General features: G+C 47.3%; 1 pseudogene; it reads left to right on the plus strand.

The window, feature by feature from the left end:
- The first annotated feature begins 385 nt into the window (after nt 1-385).
- On the plus strand, nt 386-2006 carry LOC112311008 (small ribosomal subunit protein eS4-like; annotated as a pseudogene).
- Nucleotides 2007-17244: the final 15238 nt, after the last annotated feature.

The following is a 17244-nucleotide window of genomic DNA, read 5'->3' on the forward strand; positions in this document are numbered from 1 at the left end:
CTCGTTTTACAGTTGAGGAAACAGAGCCAAGAGTGGGGAAACAAAGTTCCCAGGGTCACAGAGCGAGTTAGAATCCTCGGACATAATCTCCTCCAATCCAAGCCACCCCACTGGTCCCCGCCTTGTTATTTTACAAACACTGATACTGAGGTGCAGAGAAAGTGACAAACTCAATTTCAGTGTAGAAGGGGGAGGAGTAGCCAGGTTTCCTGGTCCAAATCCAGGGAAATTTGACCTCCACCATTCAGCATCCATCTTCTCAGCTGAGAGTGATGATTGTCAAAGGCCTGTCTCCTGTTCTGGCTCACTTGTCTCCCTGCAGCTGTTAGCAGCTGGGGAAGGGTCCCGGCAGGATAGGGAGTCTCTGCAGCCCAGATTGGGTCTGATGACTGCCCTTGAACCAATCAGCGGTGGCCGGGAGGCAGGAAAATTGCAGATGATGACAGCTCCTACAATAAGCAAGTGGATGGACCTAAGGGGAGGTAAGTCCCAGGGGAACGGGATGCTCAACAGGCAGTTCCCACGGCCTTCTCCTGCAGCCTCCTTGACTTCCACTCTCCTCGTCCGTAAAACAGGAACAGTAATTGTGCCCTACCATAGGGCTGTTATGAAAAGTAAACAGTGTAATATATGTAAAGTCTGCTTTACATAAGCACCTAATAAATACTAGCACATTTTTCCCTTTGTTTTTTTCAGGAGTATTTCTAAAATTGGAAGCTATCTCCTACACCAAAGATGGCAGAAGAGAAAGTGAAAATTTGGCCTGAAAACTCCAGTTTGAACAGAGTGACCTGATCCAATTTTTAATTTTTATACATCCTGCTGGCAGCTGGGTGGAACACGATCAGAAAGAGAGGCGGGAGCAGCAGCAGGGAGGATGGTTAGGAAGCTACTGCAATAGTCTAGTCCAAGCAAAAGGTGTGTGTGCCTTGGTCTAGGGTAGAGACGGAGAAGGAGAAGTGGGACTGATTTGGGACACCCTGAAAGTAGAGTTGACAGCACTCAAAGGTGGGGAGTAAAAGGCAGGCACAAATCAATAATAGCTCCTCAGTTTGGGCCTTCATTAACTGCTTTTAAAATTATTTTCATTCTCTTTTTCAAGGGTGCTTTCTTGATTCATTTTTATTATTTGAAATATACATTATGCTGCCCCAAGAAGCATCTGGAGCGTGTAGCAGCTCCAAAGCACTGGCTGCTAGATAAGCTGACCCGTGTGTTTGCTCCTCATCCGTCCAGGGTCCCCACAAGCTAAGAGAATGTCTCCCTCTCATCATTTTCTTAAAGAACGGACTTAGGTGTGCTCTAACAGGAGAAGGAGTAAAGAAGACCTGGAGCAGCTGTTATTAAGAGTGATGGCAAGGTCCGAACTGATATAACCTACCCTGCTGCTTTTATGGATGTGACAGGGTCAGCGTTGACAAGACCAGAGAGAATCTGATCTGTCACACCAAGAGTTGCTTTGCACTTGAGGACACCAAGTACAAGATGTGCAAAATGAAGATCTTTGTGTGGACACAAAAGGAATCCCTCAACTGGTGACCCGGGATGCTCGCACCATTCGTGACCCTGGTCCCCTCATCTAGGTGAATGACACCATGCGGACTGATCTGGAGACTGGCAAACTTCTGATTTCATCAATCAAGTTCCACACTGGTGACCTGCGTATGGTGACTGGAAGTGCTAACCTGGGAAGAATTGGCATGATTGCCAGCAGAGAGAGACACACCGTTCTTTGGATGTAGTTCATGTGAAAGATGCCAATGGCAACAGCTTTGCCAGCAGGTTCTCCAACATTTGTGTGATTAGCAAAGACAACAAACCCTGATCTCCCTTCCCCCGTGGAAAGGGTGTCCGCCTCACCACTGAGAGAGACAAGAGACTGGCAGCCAAACAGAGCTCTAGGTGACATGATTGGAAGAGTCTTCCTGTTTAATTCCAGGTAACACAGCATGAAAAAGATATATTATGTTTATTTTTGAATAGTCAACAATTTCACATAATACACAATAAAGACATAAAAGGTATGTATAGTGAACCCGTGGACATGGACAACAGGGTAGGAATTGACTGTTGAAGTGGGGGACAGGCTGGGCGGAGCAGGGGAAAGGGGGGAAAATTGGGACAACCGTAATAGCATAAACAATAAAATATTTATTAAAAAAAAGGTATATAGTGAAAATTCTCTCTCCCCCAAACACGAGTCCTCTCCCCCCTCCAAATTATAAATGTAATGTATATCATTCCAGGGATATTTTATGCAAGTAGAAGAAAAAACATATTTGATACACACATATATGGGTCACACACACACGAAATAGTTTCCCTGTTTATATAAATAATATTATACACATTTTTCTGCACCTTGTTCTATTTAAGAATACAGCATGAAGATTATTCCTGCCTTAATTATCGATTGCTGCATAACAAATAACCCCACAACTTGGTGGCTTGCAACCCCAGCCTTCCCATCTCGGTTTCCGTAGGTCAGGAACTGGGTGCTGCTTAACTGGGTCCCCTGCTCAGGGCCTCTCGCAGGCTGTTATCAAGGCATCAGCAGGGTTTGCAGTCTTCTCGAGGTGCGCCTGGATCAGAGGCCAAGCTCAGTTATGAGGTTGTTTGCAGGATTCAGTTCCTTGGGAGCTGTTGGACCCAGTGGCTTAGCTCCTCTCAGGTCCTGGACAGACATCCCTCTCCAGCGTGGCATCTTATGTCTTCAACTGAGTGTGCTGAGAAAGAAGAGAGTGCAGCAAGTGGGCAGTCCCAGGCTCTCAGAGTTTACTCTTGGAAGTGACAGCCATGCTTTTGTCATGTTCTAGGTGTTAGGATAAGGCATTAGGTCCAGCTGTCCCCCCCCCACCCCAACCACCATGCACAAGTGTACACATTCAAACACACGGGGAGGGGGGGCGGGCATTACCCAAAGGTGTAAATCCCAGGAGGCAGGGATCAGTGGGAGCTATTTTAGAAGCTGCCAACCACAGTTTTCCAGCAGTACATGATGAAAAGCATGCTTGGTCTGTTCCAGCATTGATCAGGCCTTTGTCCCTTCAACCAGGGCTCTACTGTCTTTTACCCCCAGTGACTGGGAAGCGCATAAGAATAGAAGTCTCATGTGTGTGGTGGGTGTAGCTGACACTTAGATAATACTGTGCTCTTGTGTGTGCGGGGGGTAGAGAACAGTTTCTCAGTTCTGTCTTAAGAGTACACTGGGTGATAAACTGTTCCTTGTTCTTATGGAACTGTGGGTACTTTGAATGAATGTTTTGAAGATTTTTGGAACTCTAATTTGGAAGCGATTGTCACCTGGGACAGAAGCTGTGGAAAGGGCCTGGACCAGGCTGGGTTGAGCACACACAGTATACATACCCAGTCCCCTGACCTGTGCTTGTCTCGGGCTGTTCTGTATGTCTGTAATTGCCCTGCTGTTTGCAAAGAGCAAGACAAGGGCCTTGCAGGGGTGGGGGGTGGGGGGGAGTTCCACCAGAGGAGAGTTCCCACTGCCAGTCATCCTGGGAGGAAGTCTGTCCTGGGGCCGAAGCTGGGGACTCAGGGTATGGGTGTTTGGTAAGTCTGTCGGTCTGCCTGTCTGTCTCTCTCTCTCTCTCATTGAGGGAAGACATCCTCCAAGAACCCCACAGGTGGAGTTGAGCTGGACCCTGCTGTGTGGAGCGGGATGGGGCTAGACAGAGAGGTGGGGACCTGGGTACCGGCCTGGGATCTGTGGGCTCTGAGAAAAACCACCTTGGTCAAGGTTGTGAGGATTTCTGTCATTTTACTCGTCTTCCATGGTCCCCGGATTCTGTCAGCTCCTGCCAGAAGCTGTGCCTGGTTTCTATTAAGTATCATGCAGGGAGCAATGGGCCCCAGCCATGCTTGGGGCTGAGTGGTGAGCTCATGGGTGGCAGACACCCATAGAGGGTGGCCATGTCCAGCAGGGTGAGAGTCACAGAGCGTGTGGGCACCTATTGAGGAAGCTGGAGGGGATGAACACAAAAGGTGAGCTCTGGGGCTCGTGGAACCCAGCCCTGAGGGGCTCCCCACAGTAGCTGGGAACTCTGCAGGGGTTGAGTTCCCATGTGGGCCAGGGTTCAAAGCAAATTGCAATTTGAATATTTAATGGAGATAAAATATTATCACTGGCTGGGGAAGCCTGAACATAGTCATTCTATTAGATGCTATAGTAGTAAAAATAGATAATACCAATAACTAGTGTGTCAACATTTTAATATAACTTTCAGCTTAACAAAGTATCTTTACACACGCCCATCTCTAGTTGGTCCTCAAATAATTCTACAGGATGTGTGGTCAGGTATTAGATTAATTGTTCTTATTAATTATCAGGACAAACCATATCAACGCTCCATACTTATAAATCAGATGTAGTTAAATGTCAACAATTTCTATGGCTCAGCCTTATATTATTATAAAATTACAACTATGATGATTATTATAAATAACAAAAACAGGTACCATTTTCTCAAAAAATATTATGCATCTGGCACATTGCTAAACTCTCAGCACATTCTGTCTCATTCAGCTCTCACAGGAACTTGATGGATGGGTACTCTAGTGGACATCGCAGCGTTCCTCCTGCCCCCCATCCCCTTAGAGTCCACCCTCCCATTCTCAGCTGCTGGGAATGTTGGCTACTGATGTCTCATAGCTCCTTTCCTCACTGGAAACTGCCCTTGGCCACAGGTTGCTGCCTCCAGCAACGTGAGGCCAAGCGCCCGAGGGCAGTCTTGCAGGCAATACCTGGCCAATGAGGAAGTGTAAGGGCCCGGCCTCCTTGCCTCTATCTGGGTCACTCTGAAGGGCCTCCCCAGTCCAGAGCTCCCCGTAGGATGCGCTGAGGTCCCAGGTGCAACCACACTGGGAATCAGCTTCTGTCTCTTCCCAATCCTGTCCTCTCACTTACCTACAGCCGTGTTTCCCAAGAGTACTGCCTGATAAACCTTCTGCGGACAATTCCCCATCTCAGAGTCTGCTTTTAGGGAACCCAAACCAAGGCAGTTAGTTCAGAAGGGGGGGGGTGCTGGGAGGCAGAAGTGGGGTTTGGAGAGGGGTCCTTGCCAGGCAGCTATCAGTGAAGACCCATCAATGGTAGAGAAGGGTGGTTAGTCCCTGGCATACCGTAACTTCATGCTTGTTAAAGCTCCCTGATGGTAACTGGGGTGAGATGTGGCTGGAAGGGGGTCACTGGCTTGTGCAGTGTCTCTGGCAACTGAGGGAAGTAGTGAGTCTAAGGACTATGGACATGAATGACTGTTGCTGAGCCCATGTGATTTACTAAAGAGCAGCAATGACAGTCGCAAAGTGAAAAATCACCAAAGCAAAAGGCAAAAGCCAGAGGGCCTCCTGGGCAACATTTAAGGAAATCCTTCCTGGAGAGGGATGACCGACCTTAGGACTTGATGGTTAGAGTAGTAGAGCTCCAGAGTACGTGTATTTCTGAGTCCTGACAGGCCTTATAGGCCAAGGTCAGAGTCCTATTAGGACAGGGGTGGGACCCTGAGACTTGGGTATATGAGTTAATGCAGTTGAGAACCTTGAACTCTCAGACTCTTCTGAATGCGATGGGCCTGCCGAAATGACCCGCTTCTTGTGGACAGACAGTGGTCCCCTTGTGGGAAGACCACATGTGGTTTCAAATGAAGCGGGTGCCCTACAAGATAATGCTTGTCTCCCTCAGACCTCTAGCTCCTTCTGACTCTGATGGACAAGAATCAAATCCCAGTAGGGCTGGGCTGCTAAGAGAGCAGAAGGACTGTACCCTGAGGGAGCTATGTGATCTGACTAATGCATTCCGGCAGGAAGTGTGAGCAGACCTGAATCCTGAGGGACCAACAGAAGGGAAACTTGGACAAGAGCAGGTATCGATATGGAAGTAGTCTCCCAGGTTACAAGATTTAATACCTTGGCAAGGAACCCAGGAGTCAGTGCTCACATACTTTAAAGATGGATCTTAGAACGTGTGGGAAAAGCAGTGGCCCACACGAAGTGAGGTAGCAACATCAGAACCGCCGTGGCAGACAGTGGAGGAAGAGGTCAAACAGTGCAGAGAGGTGGGCATACAGGAGTATTTAAGTACATGTTTTTAAAGAAAGGAACAACAGGCCAAAACGGAGTCACTTTTGCCGAACACATCACCAAATCAGAACTTAATAACTACCTGATTGCAGATTTAGCCTCTCCCAGGAGCGAAATTTTAAACCAATCATTCTGGGATTTCCTGATTAGAGGTAATCTGCCTGATAAGGTCCCCTGCCTTCCCTTCGGGAAAGTGTCCTTGCCCGAAATAACCCACTCTTCTTGTTATTTATTTATCAAGTACAGTTGACATTCAATATTCTTTTATATTAGTTTCAGGTGTACGGCATACTGGTTAGAGAATCATATACTTTTTACAAAGTGTTTCCCTCGATAAGTCTAGTGCCCACCTGGTACCCGCGCACAGTTATTACAGTGTTATTAACTGTATTCCCTGTGCTGTACTTTACATCCCTGTGGCTACTCTGTAACTACCAATTTGTACTTCTTAATCCCTTCACCTTTTTCACCCAGACCCCAAACCCCCTCCCGTCTGGCAACCAACAGTCTGTTCTCTGTATCTATGAGTCTGGTTCTTTTAATTTCTTCGTCCCACCCTCTTTCTGCCTATAAAAACCTTCCATTTTGTATAACTCCTTGGAGCATCCTTCGAATTGCTAGCTAGACAGGATGCTGCCTGATTCGTGAATTGCTTAATAAAGCAAATTAGATCTTCAAATTTAATCTGTTGAATTTTATTTTTTAACACAAAGAGGGCCAGAAACCCCACCAGCCAACCCTGTTCTGTGGGAAGCCCTAGAGAGCACTCTGCTTCTGAAGCAGTAAGGAAGGAGCTGGGGCGGGGGCGGGGGTGCGGAGGACTGGTTTCACTGACAGTAGAAGATGCTCTTACAGGGATTATAGAATCCCAAAGTAATAGAAGTCAGGTGGCAGAGCTTAACCTTTAGAGCTCAGATGGGCACAATTATTGCAATGACCAGCCAAATAGGAGTGGCATTCAGGAGAGCCTGACCCACAGAGGGCTATGGGTATGGTTACAAGAACACAGGGTTCCTACAGGCAGAATAGGTGGGTGGCCAACAGCATGTTGCTTAATTTAGACAATCAAAAGAAGTCAAGGATGGATGATTGGGGGCTAAAAGCAGCCGCCCCCAGTAAAACATCAGGATTCCTTACCCCGTCTCTGGACCTGAGCCATTGACTAAATGACCTGCGACATCATGCCAAATTCAGTTGTGTTTTCACCAGTTCTTTTCAAAAAGGATCCATGCCCATTTCGTTGTGTAACTAACTGCGCACGAGCAAGGGGGAACACCAAGGACAATGAAGAAGGCTGAGCCCAGGATCTGAACTGACACTGAGCGGGAGGGCGTGAGGACCAGGTGATAATGGCACCCTGGCCCAACTCTGGCTCACAGTGAGTTCACCGGGGCCATGAGTCCACTGCGGTCAGATCACTGCCTCTGAGTGTATCCTTGGAACGGACATGCTTAGCTGTTGGAAGAACCCCAACATTGGCTCCTCGACCTATGGAATAAGACCTAGTACAGTAAGGAAGGCCAGCTGAAGTCTCTGAAATTGCCTCTCACCCGGATGGTAAATCAAATTCAAGACTGTTTGCCCAGGAGAATGGCAGGAATTAGTGCCACCCTCAAAGGTGAAAGAATGCGGGATGGTGGACTCTGTCGTGTTCCCGCTTAATCCACTGGGTAAAATGTTTCATGACAGTAAAACACCACAAACTTCACCAAGCAGTAGCCCCAGTTGTTGCTGTCATGCTAAGTAGGTATCTTTGCTGAAGCAGATCAACACAGCTTCTAATACCTGGTGCCTGTTTCTTGCCTCATTTTCTATCCCTATCAGAAAGGAAAATAGAAAATTCACTTGGAGCAGACAACAGGGCACATTTGTGCTTTGCATCAGGGCTATGTTAACTTTCCCGCCTTCTATTGTGCTGTAGTCTGAAGGGACCTAGACCACCTGGAGCTTTCACAGAACATCACGTTAGTGCACCACATCAATGACATCACGTAAATGAGATCAAATGAGCAAGAAGTGACAAGTGTGATGCATTCACTCGAGGGGGTGGGAAATAAGTCCTGCGCACATACAGCCCAGACACATCAGTGAAGTTTACAGAGATCCTGTGGCCTGGAGGCGTCCCCTCCAAACGGGAACATTGCCAGCACAGGTGAGTCTGAGCTGGTATGAAACCGTTCCCTGCTATCACAGGTAAGTTGAGGGGACATGACACAGGGCACTAGAAGTGTCTACTATATCCTCAGAGAGGTTAAATAAATTGCCCCAAAACACAGAGCTAGCAAGTGGTGGATCTAAAATTAAAATCTCAATCTGTGGGACTTCAAAGCCCATATTGTTAACACCTGTAGGAGGCTGGGAATAGAAATTAAGTGGCCTTTTGTTGCATTTTGGGCTCCTGGATAGAAGGCTCCGAGACACTGGTGTGCAGGAAGTTTATTGGGAAGTGCTCTCAGTACCAAACCAGGGTAGTAAAGAAGGCAGGACCGGGCAGACCAGTTGGGCTATGGGGCATCTGTACAGAGGCCTCAGATGATCCCATAGGTGGCCCTGGAGCTGAGGTGGCTCCGCAAGTCGTTTCCTACTGGCAAGAGGGGCCACGCCTTTACCTTCCGGCAGGGAGGCAGTCTTTGGACTGCCTCAGAAACAGGAGGTCACCTTTAGAAAGGTCCTTTCTGGGCCAAGGGCAAGTCCCCAGGGTACTCGGCTGAAAGCCATCAGCCTTCCACACATCCAGCTGCTAGGGTAATGACTGCGGTAGCCCTGGCCGGGGGCTCTGAGTGACACACCGCAGCATCCGTGACACCTCTCCAGGCCCCCACAGCTGGTGGCTGAGCAGGAACACAAACGGAGGTCCTCTGACTCCAGACCTAACGAGGTTAGCCCTGCTTTTCCAGCTCCGTGACATGCTCCCCTATCTCAGGGTGCACAACAACCGAGGCAGGGGCTGCAGCTGGGGGTCGTTGATTGGAAAGAACAATAACCCACTCAAACTTGGTCAAATCAGAGGGAGGGGGCTGTGAAACAGGAATCTCATGGACATCCGACCAGACAAAAGAAATTTCACTCATTCAAAAATACTTAGGCGGTTCATACCATATTCCAAGCTCTCTCTGAGTGCTAGAGAAACAAGAAAGTAGCAAAGCTCCTGCCCCATAGAGCTTCCTTTCTGTGGAGGAGGACGACAGGGAAGGCCTCCAGGCCTGGTCCTCCAGGGCACTAGCAGCTGTGCCTTCTTGAGAGGAAGGGAAGAAAAATGTATCTCTTTTCTTTTTGTAAAACGCCTACAAGAAAATAACTCGTAGTTGGTTTCTCATCTGATTATCGGCCATCTGTAAGTAAACCAGGAAGGAAACGTTGGTAAGTCCTTACCTCCAGAAGGAAGATGGATGGAATGAAGGAATGAAAGGAACTGTAATTTCCTTTCCCTCCCTCCCCCTCGCTCTCCTTCCATCTCCCTCTCTCCCTTTCTTTTCATCACTTTTTCATTTGCCTGGCGCGCCCAGGAGGTAGCCGCTCTATCTCCCCGCAAGTGTGGGGGACGGCTCCCACGTCATCCTCAGCTCTGGTCGCAGGCCTGGAACGCTGGGACTTCCCTGCCCTGCCTTCTCTGCCCCTTCCCTTGAGAGACTCCTCTTGCTGTCAGCTGAGAAGGGAGAAGGAGGTACTTGGAGGTTCTATAAAAGGGGGCGTATGTTTGGGGGACTTGGGGAAAAGACAGTCATTTTACAGACTTTCATTTTTTCCTCCACACAGGTCTGCAGTACTGGAATGTTTTATATACCCTGGGTGATCTGTGCACTGCGTGTGTGGCTGTTCCTGCTGTGAGGTTCTTTATCTGTTTGTCTGTTTCTCTCTCTGTTTTTGTTTTTGTTTTTGGCATTGCAAGAAGATTCTGGCTGACAAACCAGTCCTGGCTCAAGACTTTTCAGAGTAAAGACCTGTTGCACCCCAGCACCTATCTGTGGCCAAACTGTGGAGGTGGTCAGGCTGCCCACAGGCACCCGGGCCTCTGCCTGGGTTCTCCCTTCGTGGGCATGTCTCTCTCCTCTCTCACTGAAACCCATTTTCTTGAATGGCTCTGATTACGATCGTGGGCCGTCCCGCTGAGGACAAGGTCTGTCCACGCGGGCTTTCTTTCCCGGGCCCTCTGTACTTTATGCGGAACCTTCTTGCTCAGGGTGCAAGGCTCTGCGTTCTGAGAGAGGGACACGCAGAAGCAGCTGATGAAGCCGGTGGTCTGGTGTCGGCAGACTCTCCCTGACGGTGACTTGTGAGTCCTTGGGGGAGAGCCAGGCTGGCTTTGGAGCTTTGAGTTGCTCCTGCCCAGCACCCTATGCCCGCTTTTCTGGAGACAGCACCAGTTTGCCCTCGTAACTGACTGCTTTTTCTTTTTAATTGTTGTTCTATTATAGTTGTTACCTGACTGCTTTTTCACCTGACGTTCCTGGTGGGACTCCCGCATCCCTGGCCAGGGGTGGGCCGTGCCACCCCAGTTAGGCCAACCAGATAACCTCTTCTAGAAAGTTGACTCTTGAGTGGATGTTATTAAAACAGAGAATATTTGGGGCCAATTCGTCCTAGTTCCGGTAACCATCTGCTGTCTGCTTCCCCAATTCCTGGCCCTGCCTTCCTGCGTGTTCGCCCGGAGCCCCGCGCTTCAGCCTTTCCTTCCCCTTGTGTCGCACCTTTGATGAAGTACTTTCTGACCCCGCGCCTCCCGCAGCTGGGCTGCTGCCGGTTCCACACGCCCGCCACCAGCCTGCCCTATCCGACCAGAGCCCACACAGCCACTCCCAGGCCTCCGAACCAGTCCCCCCCCACAAGGCCCAAGGTCTCACCCCGCGCTGAGCTCCCAACGCCTGGTGAACAAAAAAGTACTTTTTGAGTAAGTTCCCCAGAGTCAATCTCTGTTACTTACTTACCATCTCAGATCCCTGACTAACATGGCACCCATGCTACCTAGGTCTTTCAGGTCCCATTTTCTCCCCAAACGATGGTGAGACTTTTCAGTGTGTGTGTGTGTTGTGCTCTTGCTAACTCTGCATCTAATTTACGCTGTGCACGTGGACTGGGCAGTGGTTGAGCAGTCCAGGCCCAAGGCTGGGGGCTAAGGGACATGGGGGGGTCAGATTCCTACCCGGATTCCTGAGCAACACTGTCAAACCAGGATCCTCCCGCTGTGGAAGGGGCCTGTGGCCCATCCAGGCTGAGCATGAAGCCACAGGCTGAACACACTGCGTCTTCTGGAAGTGCCAATTTGAAGATTTTATGGGGGTGGGGAGACATGTTTTTTATTTTATTTTAAATTAAATACATATATATTTTGGCATAGAATATAAGAATCTGCAGGCATTTTTATGAGCACACAAGTGTATTCTAAGAAATTTCCTGCTGGCAGGAAGCCAGTTCCATATGCATCTCTACACCTCCTGGCAGTGTACATTCTCTTCCGCAGCTATAAAGGGTTCTTTGGTAGAGATTCAGAGAAACACGGACCAGTGGTGTTAGGGGTTTGGATTGCACTGCGCAGACTCTGTGCAGATTTCTTTTAGGGTTGAGCTGGGAATGGGGGCCTCTCAGAGTCCTGTTATACCTCACAGCTTTTCACAGACCCTTGTTAAAAATAGGCAACCTTGTTAAAAGTCATTCACCAAGGAAAGACAGTCCCTGCTTCTATGAGGAAAGGCAGGAAGCTTAAAATCAGTGTGGTGGGTCTCACAACATAAAGAAAAGCCGAATCTCTCCTTTGTTGGGCCCAAGATTCTAAATGTATGGATTATGTTATGGGCATTTTCCACATTTAAGCATACAACCACAAGGCAAAGATGATGTTTTCCCACAGTATAGATGAAGATACTGGGGCTCAGTGAGGTGGAGTAAGTAACTCAAGGTCACACAGCTAATTCGGCCTTTTTTTTAAAACGATAATTATTCTTGTTCCACCTCCCCTTTTGAGATTACACTCATGGCCAGAGTGGGAAACACATTAAGTCCACAAAACTTCAGCCTGAATGGGTTTATTGTCTGCTGCCTTCCTCCCGACGGGAGGCTTCTGCTTACCAAAAGGACCCCGGCCACCTGGGGCTGGGAGTGCTGGAGAGAGGCCTGGAGAGGAGGCAAAGGGCTTATGACAATTTTCCCCAATGACCCTGCACTGTAGAGGTTAAGACTGTGGGCTTTGAAGGCAAACAGCTGGATTTGAGACTCCGCTCTCCTACTTATTGTATAGATAAAAGGGGCAGGGCAGGGGGTACAGAAGGAGAGAAGCCCATCATTGCCAGCAAGCCACGGGCTCTGGAAGCCACAGTCGGGGTCAAAACCAACTCTGTTCCTAGTGTCTTGACAAAGAGGAATGGCAGTTGCGACACCTCCCACAACGTCTGATCAAGCGGCCTGCAGAATGTTACCAATTACAAAGAAGCTAATGGCAAAGGGGCAGTGCATGGGCTTGGCAGCCTGGCCCTGGCCCAAACTGCTGCCCAGCCACTTGCTCTCATGACCTCATCTTGACCCTAAGTGTCCATGCTGTAGGTGTTTCTACCTCTCCCCTGACACTGCTGACACAGCACAGGGCCAGGACCGCAGAACTTCCTTCCTGGACTCCCGAGTTGAAGGCTATGGGAGTGACTTCTTACCAAGGTCCCTTTGGTGGTGAAAGTCCTGTGTCCCACCCCCAACTTTCCTAGGACATCCTCTATAGCTAACCACGCAGATAAGTGTGCTCAGGCCAACGGGTTAGATGGCTCCTGTGGCCAGGCTCTGAACCTGTTACTGAACCCAAGGGGTTTGTGGCTTGTGGGGGCTCTATTAGAAATGAGACATGGCCTGTTGGAGGGTAGTTTTATTTACTTGCAGCAAGTAAAGGAGACAGGAGATTTATACCCACAATTCTGCCTCCTCAAAGAGAGGCTTAACCATTGCTTATACATACTATTTGGTTAGTTACATGTTGATTTTTTCTTTGTAGTTGGCTACTTTCATCTGGTTGAGTTCCTGTCAGTTCATCCTGTTTACAGCTGCATCTGCAAAATACTATGCTACATTTTAACATTTAGCAAGAAGTAACATTTAGAACTGGCCAGACCTTGAGACCCTTGTCCTATCTAACAAATCCTCTAACCCTGAGCATGAGACTGTGGCAGCTGGGGATCTGGGACTGTGGAACCCTCTACACTGAGGAGCCAGAGTTGGCTACTTTATTGCCAAGTTAAAAAAAAATTCTTAACTTTCTTTCCATTATATGTTTCTTTTGAAGGAAGAAATTCCACTGTGGACTGTAACACTGATCACTTTGATGCTGTGCAGAATGCCACCTGCAAATACTCAGGTCCTTGAGGAACCATTAGAATTTTTGCTCCAGGACGGCAGAGGCTCTGTCTTAGAGGCACAGGTGCTCTGGCCTGGAAAGGCCCTTGGGGGTGGTCTAGTTCAGCCCAGAAAGGGGAAGGCTTGTTTCAAACCCCACAGTCAGCAGGGCCTGAGTTGAAATGACCCATGGAGGGAGGAGCTGCAGCTATCTTCTTGCTGCTACATGTTTGCTCCCAGCATAAGGCTTTACTCATAGTTTGCTCTAAAAAAAAAAAAATGTGATGAATGAATGGATGAAGGAATGAATTGATCACTTGGGCCCTGGAGCTGGTTCTCCTGTTTCTCAATTAGGTGATTTTTCCTTGACCTGGTCTCACCTCTCAAAGGGTGACTTTGACTGGGAATCGAAGCCAAATGAGTTGCCCAGGTGACAGCTAAGCCCCCCAAGCTGCTCCACCTGGGACCTGACCACCTGGGGCTGCATCTTGGTGTCCCCATCTCCTAACACAGTAGCCTTTGCAGAGAAGATACACGGAGGAAATGTGCCTAGTGCGTGGATCTGTCGAAAGGGTATGTGGATGAGATGTTCTCCCTTCCTAGCTATCTCTCCACTTGGAGTGCATGGACGCAATAGTCCTCATTGGGAGCTCCCTAAAGCAGACTCAAAGACAAGAGTTTGTGGTAAGTACCTTTTGGGGAGATGATCCCAGGAAGTCAAGGTGAGGGAGTGGGAAACTGAGACAGGGAAGGCAGGAAAGTCACCCCTTTATTAAGGAGCATTGATGAGCACATTATTCCTCTGGGCAGCTAGAGCTCAGTCCCACCAGGAACCCTCTGAGAGGCCAGAAAGCTGTTATCCATCAACAACTGTTCCTCGCTGGGACTATTGAGTCCTAAGTTTACATCTGGGACTATTGATGTTCCACACTGTCATCCTGCCGCAGGCTCCTGCTTCTACAGAAAGCCCTCAGACAGAGAGGAGCGAGCTCTGGGGGAGAAAGCCTGTGAATGCGAGAATCTGTTCACCACAGCTATAGGTGACCTCCAGGGTGGGCCGTGGGGATATGGGTACGACACCAACTGTCTGTGCTAGAGGGGTGTCTACACCCCCACTCCCTCGCCACCAGCCCAGGCTGTCTACAGGTACTTGTGCCTGGAAGGTTATCTGATGGGCACAGCCTCGTCTGTGACCCTGGCCTCAATCCCAGCCAGGTAGCTATCTCCCTACAAATAGTTCCAGGATGTTCTATGGAGCTGATGATGGTCCCAACTGCTCCAAGGGGCTGGTGGGTGATGAAGATAAAGCACACCCTCCCCTTATATTGCTGAGAGTCTTCAAGGGGGCGAGTGAGTCAGGCACCAAGTGGAGAGCACAACCTAGAGGTGTCAGTGTCTGTCAGTAACTCACTGGGTGACCCCGAACCAATCTTCTGGCCTCTCTGGCCCTTAGGTGGCTCTTCTAATAATACAGATGTAAGTCATTATGGCTACGATGCTCTTTGACTCACCTGGCATCTCGTAGCTTCCCTGTATACTTGAGGCAGGTATTTTTAACCCTAATTTTGAGTTGAAACTGAGGTCTAGAGAGGGCTAGTGACTTCCTTAAATGACACAGCTTACAGTGCCAGCACAGGCCCTTTATTTTGCCCTTCTTTAGCTCACATGAACACGTCCCCAGGGCCAGTCTTTGTGAATTATGGTAAAGCAAACGGAGACAACGTGTTGAGTGACATGGTGACACTTAATGGGGAATAACCCATTACCTTTAAAAAACATTTTTTTCCTACAGAGAAACAAACACAGAGAGGCTGCCAAAATGAGGAGACAAAGAAAATGGCCCAAATGAAAGAACAGAACAAAACCCAGAAAAAGAACCTAACAAAATGGAGATAAGCAATCTATAAGATGCAGAGTTCAAAACACTGGTTTTTAGAATGCCCAAAGAACTCACTGGGTACTTCAACAGCATAAAAAAGACCCAGGCAGAAGTAAAGTTTACACTAAGTGAATAAAGAAAAATTTACAGGGAATCAACAGTGGAATGGATGAGCTGAAAATTAAATCAATGATTTGGAACATAAGGAACCAAAAAGCAATCAATCAGAACAAGAAGAAAAAGGGATCCAAAAACACAAGGAAAGTCTAAGAAGCCTCTGGGACAACTTCAAATGTACCAACATCTGAATCACAGGGATGTCGTAAGGAGAAGAGAAAGAGCAAGAAATAGAAAACTTATTTGAAAATGAAAGAAAACTTCCCTAATTTGGTGAAGGAAATAGACATACAAGTCTAGGAAGCACAGAGAGTCCCAAACAAGGTGGATACAAAAAGGACCACACCCAGAACATAATTAAAATGGCAAAGGTTAAAGGTAAAGAGAGAATCTTTAAAGCAGCAAGAGAAAAGCAGAGAGTTGCCTACAAAGGAGTTCCCATAAGACTGTCAGCTGATTTCTCAAAAGAAACTTCACAGGCTAGAAGGGACTGGCCAGAAATATTCAAAGTGATGAAAAGCAAGGACCTACAACCTAGATTACTGTATCCAGCAAAGCTATCATTTAGAATGGAAGGACAAATAAAGTGTTTCCCAGACAAGGTAAAGCTAATGGAGTTCATCATCACCAAAACATTATTATATGAAATGTTAAAGGGACTTATTTAAGGAAAAGAAGCAGGTGAAAACTATGAACATTAAAATGTCAATAAATTCACAACTATCAACAATTAAGTCTAAAAAGCAAACTAGGAACACAACTAGAGGATGAACACAGTCATAGATACAGAGATCATTTGGAGGGTTATCAGTTGGAAGGAGGAAGGGAGAGAATGGGGGGAAAGGTGCAGGGATTAAGAAGTACAAATTAGTAGTTACAGAATAGACGGGTGAATATAAAGTACAGTAGAGGAAGTGGAGAAGCCACAGAACTTATATGCAGAACCCATGGGCACGAACTAAGGGGGGGAGGGGTTACTGGAGGGAATAGGGCATTCCAGGTGGCAGGGGGCAAAGGGAAAAAGTTGGAACAACTGTAATGGCATAATCAATAAAATATGTTTAAAAAATAAAATAAAAATAAAAACAGTTTTTTCAATCTTAGTGGAAGCATTTATTCCTCCATTCATTTTTCATGCATCTGTACATTAAACAAAAATCTGTGAAATAGAACATGTTTTAGGCGGAATGAAAGGGGTGGGTAATAAAGAAAGGAATCAGCCGTGACTCTTGCCCTTCAGAAATTGCCTGGAAGACAGACCTGGCACGACCATAGAAATAAGTCACTTATTTATTCCTTTAATTTGTGAAAGTTTTTCAGTTTTCCAATAATCCATATGGGAAAAACAAAAGCCTATAAAAGACCTTTTCTGTAGTAATCAAAACAGTATGGTACTGGCACAAGACTTAGATCAATGTAAAAGAATTAACCCCAAAACGAACCCATGCATATGTGGTCAGTTAATCTATTACAGAAGAAGGAAGAATATACAATGGGGTAAAGACAGTCTCTTCAACAAGTGGTGTTATGAAAACTGGACAGATAACATGCAAAAAGATGAAACTAGATTGCTCTCTTATACCACATACAAAGAAACATCAAACTGGATTAAAGACATAAATGTAAGACCTAAAGCCATAAAACTTCTAGAATAAACCATAGGCAGTAAACTCTTTGACATCATCTAAGCAATATTTTTGGACATAGGTCTTCTAGGGTAAAGGTAACAAAACAAAATAAATAAATGGAACTACATCAAACTAAAATGCTTTGTACCACGAAGGTACAAACCATCAATAAAACAAAAATGCAACTTACTGAATGGGAGAAGATATTTGCAAATGATTTAT

This window comes from Desmodus rotundus, chromosome 7 (assembly GCF_022682495.2).
Source record: "Desmodus rotundus isolate HL8 chromosome 7, HLdesRot8A.1, whole genome shotgun sequence".
NCBI classification, from domain to species: domain Eukaryota; kingdom Metazoa; phylum Chordata; class Mammalia; order Chiroptera; family Phyllostomidae; genus Desmodus; species Desmodus rotundus.